Source organism: Phyllobates terribilis, unplaced genomic scaffold, assembly GCF_046119375.1.
Source record: "Phyllobates terribilis strain yellow unplaced genomic scaffold, ASM4611937v1 Scaffold_4__5_contigs__length_816908805, whole genome shotgun sequence".
NCBI lineage: Eukaryota > Metazoa > Chordata > Amphibia > Anura > Dendrobatidae > Phyllobates > Phyllobates terribilis.
The window spans coordinates 208,974,774-208,987,770 of record NW_027362764.1 but is presented as its reverse complement, the minus strand read 5'-3'; positions in this window follow the sequence as shown (position 1 = coordinate 208,987,770).

Here is a 12,997-nt window from a genome sequence, read left to right as displayed (position 1 = left end):
ATTCTGTGACTTTTTTTCTCCACACATATCTTTTTGATCATTGTGGCCAAAGAGTTCTACTTTAACCTGCATTTTGCATACTTCTGACGCTGAATTTTATGTTGAGGATGCAGGAGGAGTTTTCTTCTGATGACTCTTCCATGAAGGCTATATTTGTGCAGGTGTCTCTGAACAGTAGAACAATGTACCACAACTTCAGAGTCTGCTAAATATTTCTGAAAGTCTTTTGCAGTCAAGCAGGGGGTCTGATTTGCGGCTCTAGCAATCCTGCTAGCCGCTCTCACTGAAATTTTGCTTGGTCTTCCAGACCTTATCTTGACCTCCACTGTTCCCGTTAACTGCTATTTCTGAATTATATTTCAAACTGAGGAAAGGGCAGCTTGAAAACGCTTTGCTATCTTCTTATAGCTTTCCCCTGCTTTGTGGACCTCCACCATTTTCATTTTCAGAGTGCTAGGCAGCTACTTAGAAGAACCCATGGCTGCTGTTTTTTGGCACAAGGTTAGAGGAGGCTGGGTTTTTATAAAGCTTGGGAAATTTGCATCACCTGGCCTTTCCTAACAATGATGGTGAACAAGCCACAACCCTAACAGGCTAATTAAGGTCTGAAACCAAATCTGTATATAATATTTACACACACCATATATGTATGTATATAATATTTACACACACAATTAGTGCTATACACATTCCTCAACATTGAAATTGCAAACACCAAGATTGAAATACACAGGATTGATGGTACTCAATATTCATGAGCTCTGTCTGACCTGCCCCAATGCTGATTGGCAGCTTTCTGTGTACACTGTGCATGGGCAAAAAGCTGCCAATCAGTGATGTGGGCGGTGTTCTACCAATTCTCTGAACGCTGAGCTTTGTGTATCTGCAGCAGATAACAGTGATTTTTTTAAAAATTGCAGCAGGCATCCCAAAAAGTAACACCTCCCTGGAATCAGGGTCTTGACCCTACTTCATGTGGCTCTAAGATGGGATAGCAAAATCCTGGTGACAGTTTCCCTTTAAAAATCCAAATCTATCACATCAGTAGCAAATCAAGTTTAGATCTTTCCTCCTGATAAAGGTTAACCACGTTAGTAAGACAAAATATTTTCATCCATCCCACAGATTTTATTGGATTATTTCTTTTTCGTATACTTTTACACACCTTCCCTTATTATAATTCTATACATACAGCAGAAGTCAGGCATACTGATTTCTTTTGTGTCTCATGTTGCCAATACATTTGTAAGTGTCAAACAACATTAAATTAGATGTATTTTAATGAAAATGTAAAATGAGTATTACAAGTTCTTCGGCTGCAGGGAACAGCTTTATCCAGAGGAGGGTGATTTTCCTTGCTTATTTTACTCCCTATAATGATGGTTGGCATGTGATAAAGAATATGTGCAGATCAAACAAAAGAGCCTCTGTGCCAGCAATTCAAAGGACTCGCTATGTAGCTATTAGGTGTCTTACAGTCAGAAAGAATCCCAACAGCCAGGAGGAAGGAAAAAAATACATTTGAGGTAGAAGAAAGTAGTGGTAAAATTGTAATTGTAATTCTGTTATTTTTTTTTACTGAAAAATATAACTTTTCTATTAAAGGTCCAATTGGATGTTTGTGCATCATAAGATTCAGTTTACGTTTGATAGGCAGAATAATGCACTCGGGCACTACTGTACCGTGAAAAAAACAACACAAACCAGATTAGCCCTATTGTTAATTTTTAACAAAAGCCTATGTATTCTATTAGCTTCCAAGGTTCCATCAAAAAAGTAAGCTGTAAGGGAAAATCTACATCAGTAAAATAACGTTAGATTAAGTCTGCCATTCACATGAATGACACTAGCCAAAGGGCCAAACATCTATGTCTCATATTATCAGAACTCCGAACCAAGGGGAGTATCACTGGGACTACGGAGAATGTCATTCCTGAAACCTCGGCTTGGTGAGCCCGAGCGTCACAGCTTGGGCAGATAGTCCTTTGTGCTCAGGGTGGATATCTCCTATTTACTAAAGGGAGGGGTATTTGAAGAAACAAGGTATGGACAGCAGGCAAATCAGTGATTAACAATGTATCCTTGAAGTTCTGGGTTCAAACCTCACCAACAACATCTGCAAGGAGTTTATGTTCTCCCTGTGTTTGTGTGGGTTTCCTCCAAGTTCTCCGGTTTCCTCGCACACTCCAAAGACTTACTGATAGGGACTTGAGAATTTGAGCCCCAATAGGGACAGTGATTATAATGTCTTTAAAACGCTGTGGAATTAATAACGCTATATAAGTGAGCATAATCAAATTTAATATGCAATGTGCTCGCTTCTTTATTAGCCCACGGTCCAGTTTCAGACCAGTGATTTCCATAATACATAATAGGCCGTCCTGGAAATGAGCCCAGGACCAGGCAAATAAAATATGGGCTAAACAATGGATAGGTGTTCACATGAGGAATTCAGTCTGAGCTGGATGTGATCCATATACTTTTTCTCCTACCCTCAAGGAAACAGAAGAATAACTTTGAACGAAGACGTTAAGGTATTTATTTCTACATTTTTTATTTTACTACTGTTTGGTTTCTTTGCGTGTCACTATATTTTTCTCTTTATCTACCTTTTTTTTTGTAAGCACTGTACGTTTATATCAAAGCTTAAAACTTTAATGAGTTTGGTCCTTGTATGAGCTAAAGCTGGGGTGTGGAACCATTTTTCTGCCAGGGGTCATTTGGATACTTAGACCATCACTCGGGGGCCATACACAATTAATAACCTGAAATTTATCCCGCTATGTTTGGACAAACATTTAATTAACTCACCCCTAATGTGATGGCTGGAACCACTTCTCTTTGGTGCGGCTGTGATGTTAGGTGGTATTGATGATGTTGCTACTCAACTGCTTTTCCAGGTGTGCATCGGTCTGAAGGGCAGTCAACTGCGATACATTTTGAAAAGAACTCGCAGCAGTAAGTTCTGGACATAGATCTATATTACACTACATGTTTCCTCACAGGGGAAAATCACTGCTCACGTTACATTTCGAGAACACAAGCAGTGGGGGGGACCGGCAATATATACATCACAAAGGAGACACCGAAACTAATCTATACACATCACATAGAAGACACTGGGGCCCGTACATCAGATGCTCTGGGGGTATATGCATCACAGGAGGCACTGAGGCCACATACAGTGGCTTGCGAAAGTATTCACCCCCTTGGCTTTTTACCTATTTTTTTACATTACAACCTGTGTTTAAATATTTTTTTTAATCCGATTTGTATACTAAAAAGTATGTTAGTGAAGTGAGAAAAATATAGACAAAAATTACATTTATGGGCTAAAAAAAAATTGGCACGTACATATGTATCCACCGTTTTTGCTATTAAGCACCTAAAAAATTCTGGTGCAAGTAATTACCTTCATAAGTCACATGCTTAGTGAAAGGAAGTCCACCTGTGTGCAATCTAAGTGTCACATGGTCTTTCAGAATATACACACCTTTTCTGAAAGGCCACAGAAGCTGCAACACCATTAAGCAAGAAGCACCACTAACCAAACCACACCATAAAGACCAAGGAGATCTCCAAACAGATCAGGGACAAAGATGTTGAGAAGTACAAGTCAGGGTTGGGTTATAAAAAAAAATATCCCAATCTCTGATGATCCCTCAAAGCACCATCAAATCCATTATCATCAAATGGAAAGAACATGATACCACAACAAACCTGCCAAGAGTTGGCTGTCCACCAAAAATCTCAGTGCGGTCAAGGAGGGCATTAATCAGAGAGGCAGCACAGAGACCAAAGGTAACCCTGAAGGAGCTGGAGAGTTCCCAAGCAGAGACTGGAGTGTCTGTCCATACAACCACAATAAGCCGTACGCTCCATAGAGGTGGCCTTTATGGAAGAGTGGGCAGAAAAAAAGCCTTTACTTACACACAAAAATTGTAAGGCTTTTTTTGAGTTTGCCAAAAAGACATGTGGTAGACTCCTCAAATGTATGGAGGAAGGTGCTGTGGTCAAAATTAAACTTTTTGGCCACCAAGGTAAACGCTATGTCTGGCGTCAAACCAATACCATTAGCCGAAGAACACCATCCCACGGTGAAACATGGTGGTTCCAGCATCATGCTCTGGGGATGTTTTTTGGCAGCAAGGACAAGGACATTGGTCCGAGTCAAGGGGAAGATGGATGGTGTGATATAAAGGGATATTCTTGAGCAAAATTTGTTTCAGTCTGTCAGTGATTTGAGAGTGGGACGTAGGTTCCTTGATCATTTTTCTGCCTGGCAGCCGCACTTCATGTCCTCAGATTTACCAACCCTTATCCTGGGAGACTTCAACATCCCCATAAACAGCCCCACCTCCTCATCCGCATCCCAGCTTCTATCTTTAACCACTTCTCTTGGCCTCTCACAGCTTTCAACCTCTGAGACACACAAAGATGGAAACACCCTTGATCTGGTCTTTGTCCGGCTTAGTTCAATCCCCCACCTAAATAACTCCCTTCTTCCCCTCTCTGATCATAACATTTTCTCCTTCACGCTCACAAATCCTCGCCCGCCCCAGCACACTCCTACCTATATTCAGAAATCTACAAGCCATTAACCCTCATACACTTACAGACTCCCTTCACTCATCACTATCCCCAATCTCATCTTTTTCCTATCCTGATCTGGCTGTAAACCACTACAATGACACTCTCAGAAGCACGCTGGGCCAAGTAGCGCCCCTCACCCTCAGAACCTCTAAACACAGAGGAAAACAGCCCTGGCTCACACCGCAAACCCGTTTTCTCCAGCGTTGCTCTAGAAGTGCCGAACGCCTATGGAGGAAAACTCGCACACTAGAAGACTTTATCCACTACAAATTTATGTTAAAAACATATAACTCTGCCCTTCACCTCGCCAAACAGACCTACTTCACCACCCTGATCTCCTCACTATCCAACAACCCCAAAAAACTCTTCGATACCTTTCACTCCCTCCTCAGTCCTAAAGCGCAGTCCCCCATCACGGACATTTGTGCCGAGGACTTGGCCTCCTACTTCACAGAGAAAATAGACACCATCCGTCAGGAAATCAACTCCCAGCCACCAAGTGCCGTGACTCCCATCCCTCCCCACATCCCCTCTGGATCACTCTCCACATTTGACCCAGTCACAGAAGACGAAGTTTCCAGGCTCCTCTCTTCTTCCTATCCCACTATATGCACCACTGACCCCATCCCCTCGCATCTACTCCAGTCTCTTTCTTCAGTCGTCACTACTCACCTAACTAAAATCTTCAACCTCTCCCTCTCTTCTGGTATCTTCCCCTCCTCCTTCAAACACGCCATCATTACTCCATTATTAAAAAAGCCCTCTCTTGACCCTTCCTGCACAAACAACTACAGACCAGTCTCCAATCTTCCCTTCATCTCTAAACTCTTGGAGCGCCTGGTCTACTCCCGCCTTACCAGTTACCTCTCCACTCACTCTCTTCTAGACCCATCACAGTCCGGCTTCCGCCCCCTACATGCTACAGAAACTGCACTCATCAAAGTAACCAATGACCTTCTGACAGCAAAACATAATGGTGACCACTCTCTGCTCATTCTTCTTGACCTCTCTGCAGCCTTTGACACCGTTGACCACCACCTTCTACTCTCTACGCTCCACTCAATCGGCATAAAGGACACTGCTCTCTCTTGGTTCTCCTCCTACCTACCTGACCGCTCTTTCAGTGTATCGTTCGCTGGCTCCACTTCTTCCCCTCTTCCTCTCACTATTGGGGTTCCTCAGGGTTCAGTCCTTGGCCCTGTTCTCTTCTCTCTCTACACAGCCCCAATTGGACAGACCATCAGCAAATTTGGTTTTCAGTACCATCTTTATGCTGATGACACACAACTATACACCTCATCCCCTGACCTTACCCCCGCTGTACTACAGAACACCAGTGACTGTCTGGCCGCAGTTTCTAACAATGTCCACTCTCTACCTGAAACTCAACCTTTCCAAAACTGAACTTCTTCTGCTCCCGCCGTCTACTCACCTCTCGAAATCTGACATCTCTCTCTCCGTGCGTGGCACCACAATAATGCCGAGCCAGCAGGCGCGTTGTCTGGGCATTGTGTTTGACACCAATCTCTCCTTCACCTTCCACATACAATCTCTTGCCTGCTCTTGTCGCTTGCACCTGAAGAACATCTCTCGAATCCGCCCCTTTCTCACCTTGGAAACAACAAAAACCCTCACTGTTGCCCTGATCCACTCCCGCCTCGACTACTGTAACTCTCTATTAATTGGCCTTCCCCTCACTCGACTTTCCCCCCTCCAGTCCATCCTTAATGCTGCAGCCAGGGTCATCTATTTGGCTAACCGTTATTCAGACTCCTCCGCTCTGTGCCAGTTATTGCACTGGCTGCCCATGAATTATAGGATCCAATTTAAATTGCTTGTTCTTACCCACAAAGCTCTCCACAGTGTGGCACCCCCCTACATCTCTTCCCTCATTTCTGTTTATCGGCCTACCCGTTCTCTACGCTCCGCAAGCGACTTTCGACTAATCCGTACCTCCCACTCCCGACTTCAAGACTTCTCCCGAGCTGCACCTATTCTTTGGAGTGCTCAACCCCAAGAAATTAGGATGAACCACAATTTACACAGTTTTAGGTGCTCCCTAAAAACACACCTGTTTAGGGCAGCCTATCACCTTCCCTAATCGAAGTCCTTTTATCTTCTTATAGCCCATCCCTTATTTCTCCACACACAACTCTCCACCGAACCAAAAAGCACCACAAATACTGGCCGGTGATGAGCTCATGCAGCCTTTATCTATCCCTCATCCCCTCAAGATGGCTGGACCATCCTTGTAAATAAGCCATTGTACTTTGTGTCACCCCTACCTCATTGTAGATTGTAAGCTCTTACGAGCAGGGTCGCCATTATTTTTGCTGTAATTATTGTATTATCTTTAGCTATGTTACTTATGACTGTTGTATATGAACCTGTGAATTGTTAAGCGCTGCGGAATATGTTGGCGCTATATAAATAAAGATTATTATTATTAGGTTCACCTTTCAACAAGACAATGACCCAAAGCATACTCCTAAAACAACACTCGAGTGCTTTAAGTAAATGTTTGGGAGTGGCCTTTCAAAGCCCAGACTTTAATCCAATTGAGAATCTGTGGCCAGACTTGAAGATTGCTGTTTCAACAGAGGAAACCATCTAACTTGAAGGAGCTGGAGCAGTTTTGCCTTGAAGAATGTGCAAAAATCCCAATGGCTAGGTGTAGAAAGCTCATAGAGACGTATCCAAAGCGACTTGCAGCTGTAATTGCCACAATAGGAGGCGCTACAAAGTACTGACTTTAGGGGGATGAATAGTTTTGCACACTGAAGTTTTCAGTTATTTTGTCCTATTTGTAGTTGTAGCCATGTTCTTTACATGAACTGATGCAAACCCTCAAAAAACCCTGAAATTCCAGGTTGTGAGGTAGCAAAACATGAAAAATGCCAAGGGGTAAATACTTTTGCAAGCCACTGTACATGACATGAGACGCCGAGGCACATACATTACAGGAGATGCTGGGGGATATGTACATTACAGGAGGGGCTGGGACACATACATCACAGAATAGGTTAGGGCAATTACATCACAGGAGGGGCTGGGCGCACATACATCACATGAGATGCTGGAGGCACAGACATTACAGGAGGGGCTGGAGGCACATACATCACAGGAGATGCTGAGGGCATATATACATTACAGGAAGGACTGGGGGCATATATAAAATAGAGGAGGGGCTGGGGACATATACATCAGAGGAGGGGCCGGGGCTGTCGCTTCTGCTGTCGTCGGTGGGACTGGAGTGCAGAGCACGGTGGCTCTGCCCACAAAGTTCGTCCTAATGCCGGACATAATCCTTTATTTCGTGCACCAGCGTTCAGTAGTGAATGCTGCATGTGCGTGTATGCATTGTAAGAAGCAATTAAAGGGCCTGGGTTTTAACTGGCCGTCGACTGAGCACTGCGATCCCCAAGAATCTGCTCTGGGCAGTGGCGTACCGCCAATGGTGGCAGGCCACGCGACTGCTATGGGGCCCGTGAGCTGGGGGGCCCAATAGCAGTCGCCCCCCTCCTGCACTCCCCGCTCAGCTGCTCGATTGCCGCCGCCGCCCACCGGCACTGTCTTCAGGCATGGCCGCGCGCTGTGCGGCTGTGTATTGTAGTAATGACACGGCAGGGGCGACACTGCGCCTTTAATTGTGCTTGTGTCGCCCCTGCCGTCATTACTAGCAGACACAGCCGCACAGCTCACTGCACGCGGCCATGCCTGAAAACAGTGTAGGGGGGTGCAGGAGGGGGGCCCCGATGAAGAAGGGGTCCTGATGAAGGGAGGCCCTGATGAAGGAAGGCCCTGAGGGGGGCCCTGATGAAGCAGCGCCGGTGGAGCAAGAGGGGGGCCCTGATGAAGTGCCGACAATCAAACACCGCCGGAGGTCCTCCTTGCAGAGATGCTGGGCAAGCGGTGTGGGCCCCAACGGCGAGTGGGCCCCTCTGATGGTCCAGGGTCTGTGATGGCCATCAGACAAGCCGGCGGCCCTGCACAGCTGGACCGGACACAGGCCAAGGGGCAGGTGAGTGAGGCTTGTCGCTAGATTCCCCAATCCCCATATTAAATATATTTCTAATGTGTCTTGTGTGTATGTCAGTGTGTATGACGGTGTTTTTGTCTGTTTTATGTGTTTCTAAGAATGTGTTCAAATATGTACGTATGTCTGTTTGTGTACTTATCTGTGTATCTGTTTGTGTATGTGCATATCTGTGTACCATGTGCATGTCTGCTTGCCGTGTGAGTGCCCGGAGCCCATGAAAACCTGGAGTCGGCCCTGGTTGATAGCAATGATGGAGGAGGGAGCATCATGTGACACTCTCTATCCCATCATTCCTCCTCTGCGTCTGACGCAGCGGCGTGATGACGCTCCACGCTCTGTCAGACAGTGGAGCTGGCAGCTGCTGAGGTGATGACAGAGACGCGCTGCAGAGACTGAAGCAGCGGGGAACGAGGAGCGGTAAGTATGTATTTATTTATAAATCAGTGAGTACTGATAAAACTGGAGGACTGGGGGCTGCATTTTACCCTATGGTGGGGGGGAGCTGCATTTTACCCTATGGGGGGCTGCATTATACTGCGTACAGGACCATGGGGTGCATTATACTGTGTTGAGGACCATTGGGAGTGCATTATACTGCGTGGAGGACCATGGGGAGTGCATTATACTGTGTGGAGGACCATGGTGAGTGCATTATACTGTATGGTGGATCATGGCGAGTGCATTATACTGTGTGGAGGACCATGGCGAGTGCATTACACTCTGTGGAGTGTGGAGAAGTGTGGGGCCATTATATTGTATGTAGGCCCATTATACTGCATGGAGGGCTGTGTGGGGGTCACAGTTGGGGGATCATACTGTGTTGGGGTCACCATACTTTGCCTTGGGAGTTGAGGTGGGGTACAATAGGGTCATTATACTGTGAATGTGGAGTAATTCACCATGGGGGTATCATACTGTGTTTGAGGACACTTTTGCTGACATTGTTGGCATCACACTTTATGGGGCAATGAAAAAGGAATCTAGGACTTCAGCAGGAGAAAAATTACTATGTAAAGGCTGGAAAGTTGTGAGATCTGCTCTTCTGTGACCCCGACAATTATTTACTTTTTTTTTTTTTTTGGGGGGGGGGGGGGGCCCAATTAGAACTTCCGCTATGGGGCCCCATGATTCCTATGTACGCCCCTGGGTATGGGGCTGGAGAAAAGGACGTTTACGGCTCGACGACCAGAGGATCTCCTTATCAAAACAATCCATAGCCTTTCAGATAGTGTGTGGCATTTTGAGTGTCGAACAGTAGTATGTTTTGGAGACCCATCCCCCTGTGTGTTTGATGCATGGTGACAGTGTGATGTGTATCTGGGGTGTGATTTATGGTCACTAGCAGCCTACAACAGAAGGCGGTGTGCAAGAACAAGTGAGAGGAGATAAATTAAACCTTGCAGTCGCACCCCACCGTCTATTGTGTATGTGACATAAACCTTAAAAGTTCTGGACACTTTTTTGTACTAATATGCATGCATTTTTTTGCTAAAAATAATTTTTACATTGTGGTTTTATTAAAAACGGAACTATTTAGTTTCCACAGCCTCTTGTATCACTGTAAATAGCAGTCAACAGAATATGTACCTAGTAGCACACTCGGGTGCTCAGCATGTCTGTTTGAGCTGCCGCGGCTGCATATGTCACGGCTTTTAGGTAATCCTTGCATGTGTCACAGCTGTCTACATTCAACACTTGCAGCCGCGGCGGCTCAGAGATGCCGAGCATACTGATACCACTCGGCGAGCAACCAAGCGTTCTCGTTTAAAGAGATAAACGAGCATGCTCACTCAACACTAGTAACCAGTCAAGTCCATCAGTGAGCATGTCATGTCATGAGTGTGATGGCAGGGTGTGTAAACCTAAATCTCTCTTCTGAACAATCTTATAAGCTAAGTCATGATGCTCTTGACGAACACTGCTGGAAAGCAGATCAAAGGAGTCCAAAGTTTGGAATCCATTTGTCTTATTAAAGTTAGTAGATAAGTCAAGGTGCTTATTTAAAGCAATTATCTGGGACTTTGGTTCGTTTTTCCTGTAGGGTTAAGAACTTTCAGGTAGGTAGTTGCTAGTTGATGATCTCTACTGGCTCAGGCAGTAGCTCTGGTTCATTTCACTTCATGTCAACAGAGCGGTGCCTTCTCTTATGGTCTGTTCGGTCAATGGGGCGTCACTGCCTATGGATCATCACTGTCGATGTCATAGTGATTGACAGCCGGCTTCCCGGACTTAGGCGGTTGGGAGCCAGCTGGGATCATTGCCAGCTAGAACAGGCAGGTTGTTAGCAAATACCCACTAGTACATTTTTAGCCCCATAGCAAAAAATAACCAAAGTCCCGGATAACTCCTTAAACGGGAATCTGTCTGCAGTTTTTGCTATGTAATCTGACAGCAGCATGAGGTAGGGACACACATCACTGGAATTAGGTTTTTATTTTTCTGGGTGCAGCAGTTGCGATAGAAGTTTCTCTGGTGCAGATCTAGCAGTGCTCAGAATGCTGAGCTCTGTGTAACCCCACACAAACCACTGATTGGAAGCTTTCTGTGTACAATGTATTGCGACAGAAAGCTACTAATCAGTGCTGGGGTGTGGTTGGACTAGGAGGCAGGAGGCCAGTTGTCCAGTAGTGATAATCTACTGCTAATAAAACACGGATTGTATTGAAACAGTAAAACACAGTTAGTAAGTACAAATCACTGGAATCAGGGTCTCTTCCCCTACTTCACGATGCACTCAGATTACACAGCAAAAGCCTGCTGAAAGATTCCCTTTAACTACAATTTAACACAGTCTAAAGTCAGAATGCGTCAAGATCAGTGGTGGGCAATTAATTTTCCCAGGGGGCCACATGAGAGACTGTGACTGAATGGAGGGCCAAGCAAACCAACCAAACTTAATTGTGCTCATTATTATTTTATATTTTTATAATTTAAAATTGAGCAGCATTAAGTCAGTTAACTCGCTGTTATTGCACATTACGATATGGATTATTGTACCTGTAGCTGCAAATCAAAAAAACCATATAATTTATATTTTATAAGAAGTAAATCATACTGCTCCTGTTATTCAGCCCTTGCATTTTAATCAACAGCTCTAGATACAATATGATGACCCACAGTCCCCACACATCGTATGTCACAACACAGCCCTCTTACCCATTATTATGTCCCCACACAGCCCCACCTCAGAACAATGTCCCCACATAGCCCCCTTACCCAGTATTATGCCCAGGGGCGTACATAGAAGTCATGGGGCCCCATAGCAGAAGCTCTAATTGGGCCCACCCCCCTACAAAAAATAAATATTTGTCTGTGTCACAGAAGAGCAGCTCTCATAACTTTCCAGCCTTTACATAGTAATTTACCTCCTTCTGAAGTCATAGATTCCTCCTTCATTGCCCCCATAAAGTATGATGCCAACAAAAGAAGTGCCCCCCAAACAGTATGATACCCCTATGGTGCATTCCTCCACATTAGCCTCCACAGGCACAGTATAATGACCCTATTGTACCCCACATCAACTCCCACGGCAAAGTATGGTGACCCTAACACAGTATAATCCCCCAACTGTGAACCCCACAGAGCCCTCCATACACTCTCATGGCCCCCACACAGCCCTCCAAACAGTATAATGAACCCACACAGCCCTCAAAATATTATAATGGCCCCACATAGCCTTCCATATAGTATAATGCACCACCAATAATCTTCCATATAGTATAATGCGCCCCCATAATCCTCCATATAGTATAATGCTCCCCCCATAAACCTCCATATAGTATAATGCGCCCCCATAATCCTCCATATACATATAGTATAATGAACTTTCCATGGTCCTCCATAGAATATAATGCACTCCCCATAGTCCTCCATACAGTATATTACACACCCCATAGGGTAAAATGCAGCCCCCATATAGTATAATGCACGCCACAGTCCTGCAGTATTATGGGCACCACGTACTTACTGATTTTAAAATACCGTATATTTTAAATAAGCCGACTCGAGTATAAGCCGAGGCCCCTAATTTTACCACATAAAAATGGGAAAACCTATTGACTTGAGTATAAGCCTAGGGTGGGAAATGCAGCAGCTACTGGTAAATTTCCCCATCCTCGTATGTGTGGCCCCATCAATCCCACAATCCCTGGTATGTGTGGCCCCCACAATCCCTGGTATGTGTAGCCTCCTCAATCCCCCAATCCCTGGTATGTGTGGCCCCCTCAATCCCAGAATCCCTGGCATGTGTGGCCCCCTCAATCCCAGAATCCCTGGCATGTGTGGCCCCCTCAATCCCACAATCCCTGATATGTGTAGCCTCCTCAATCCCCCAATCCTGGTATGTGTGGCCTCCTCAATCCCCCA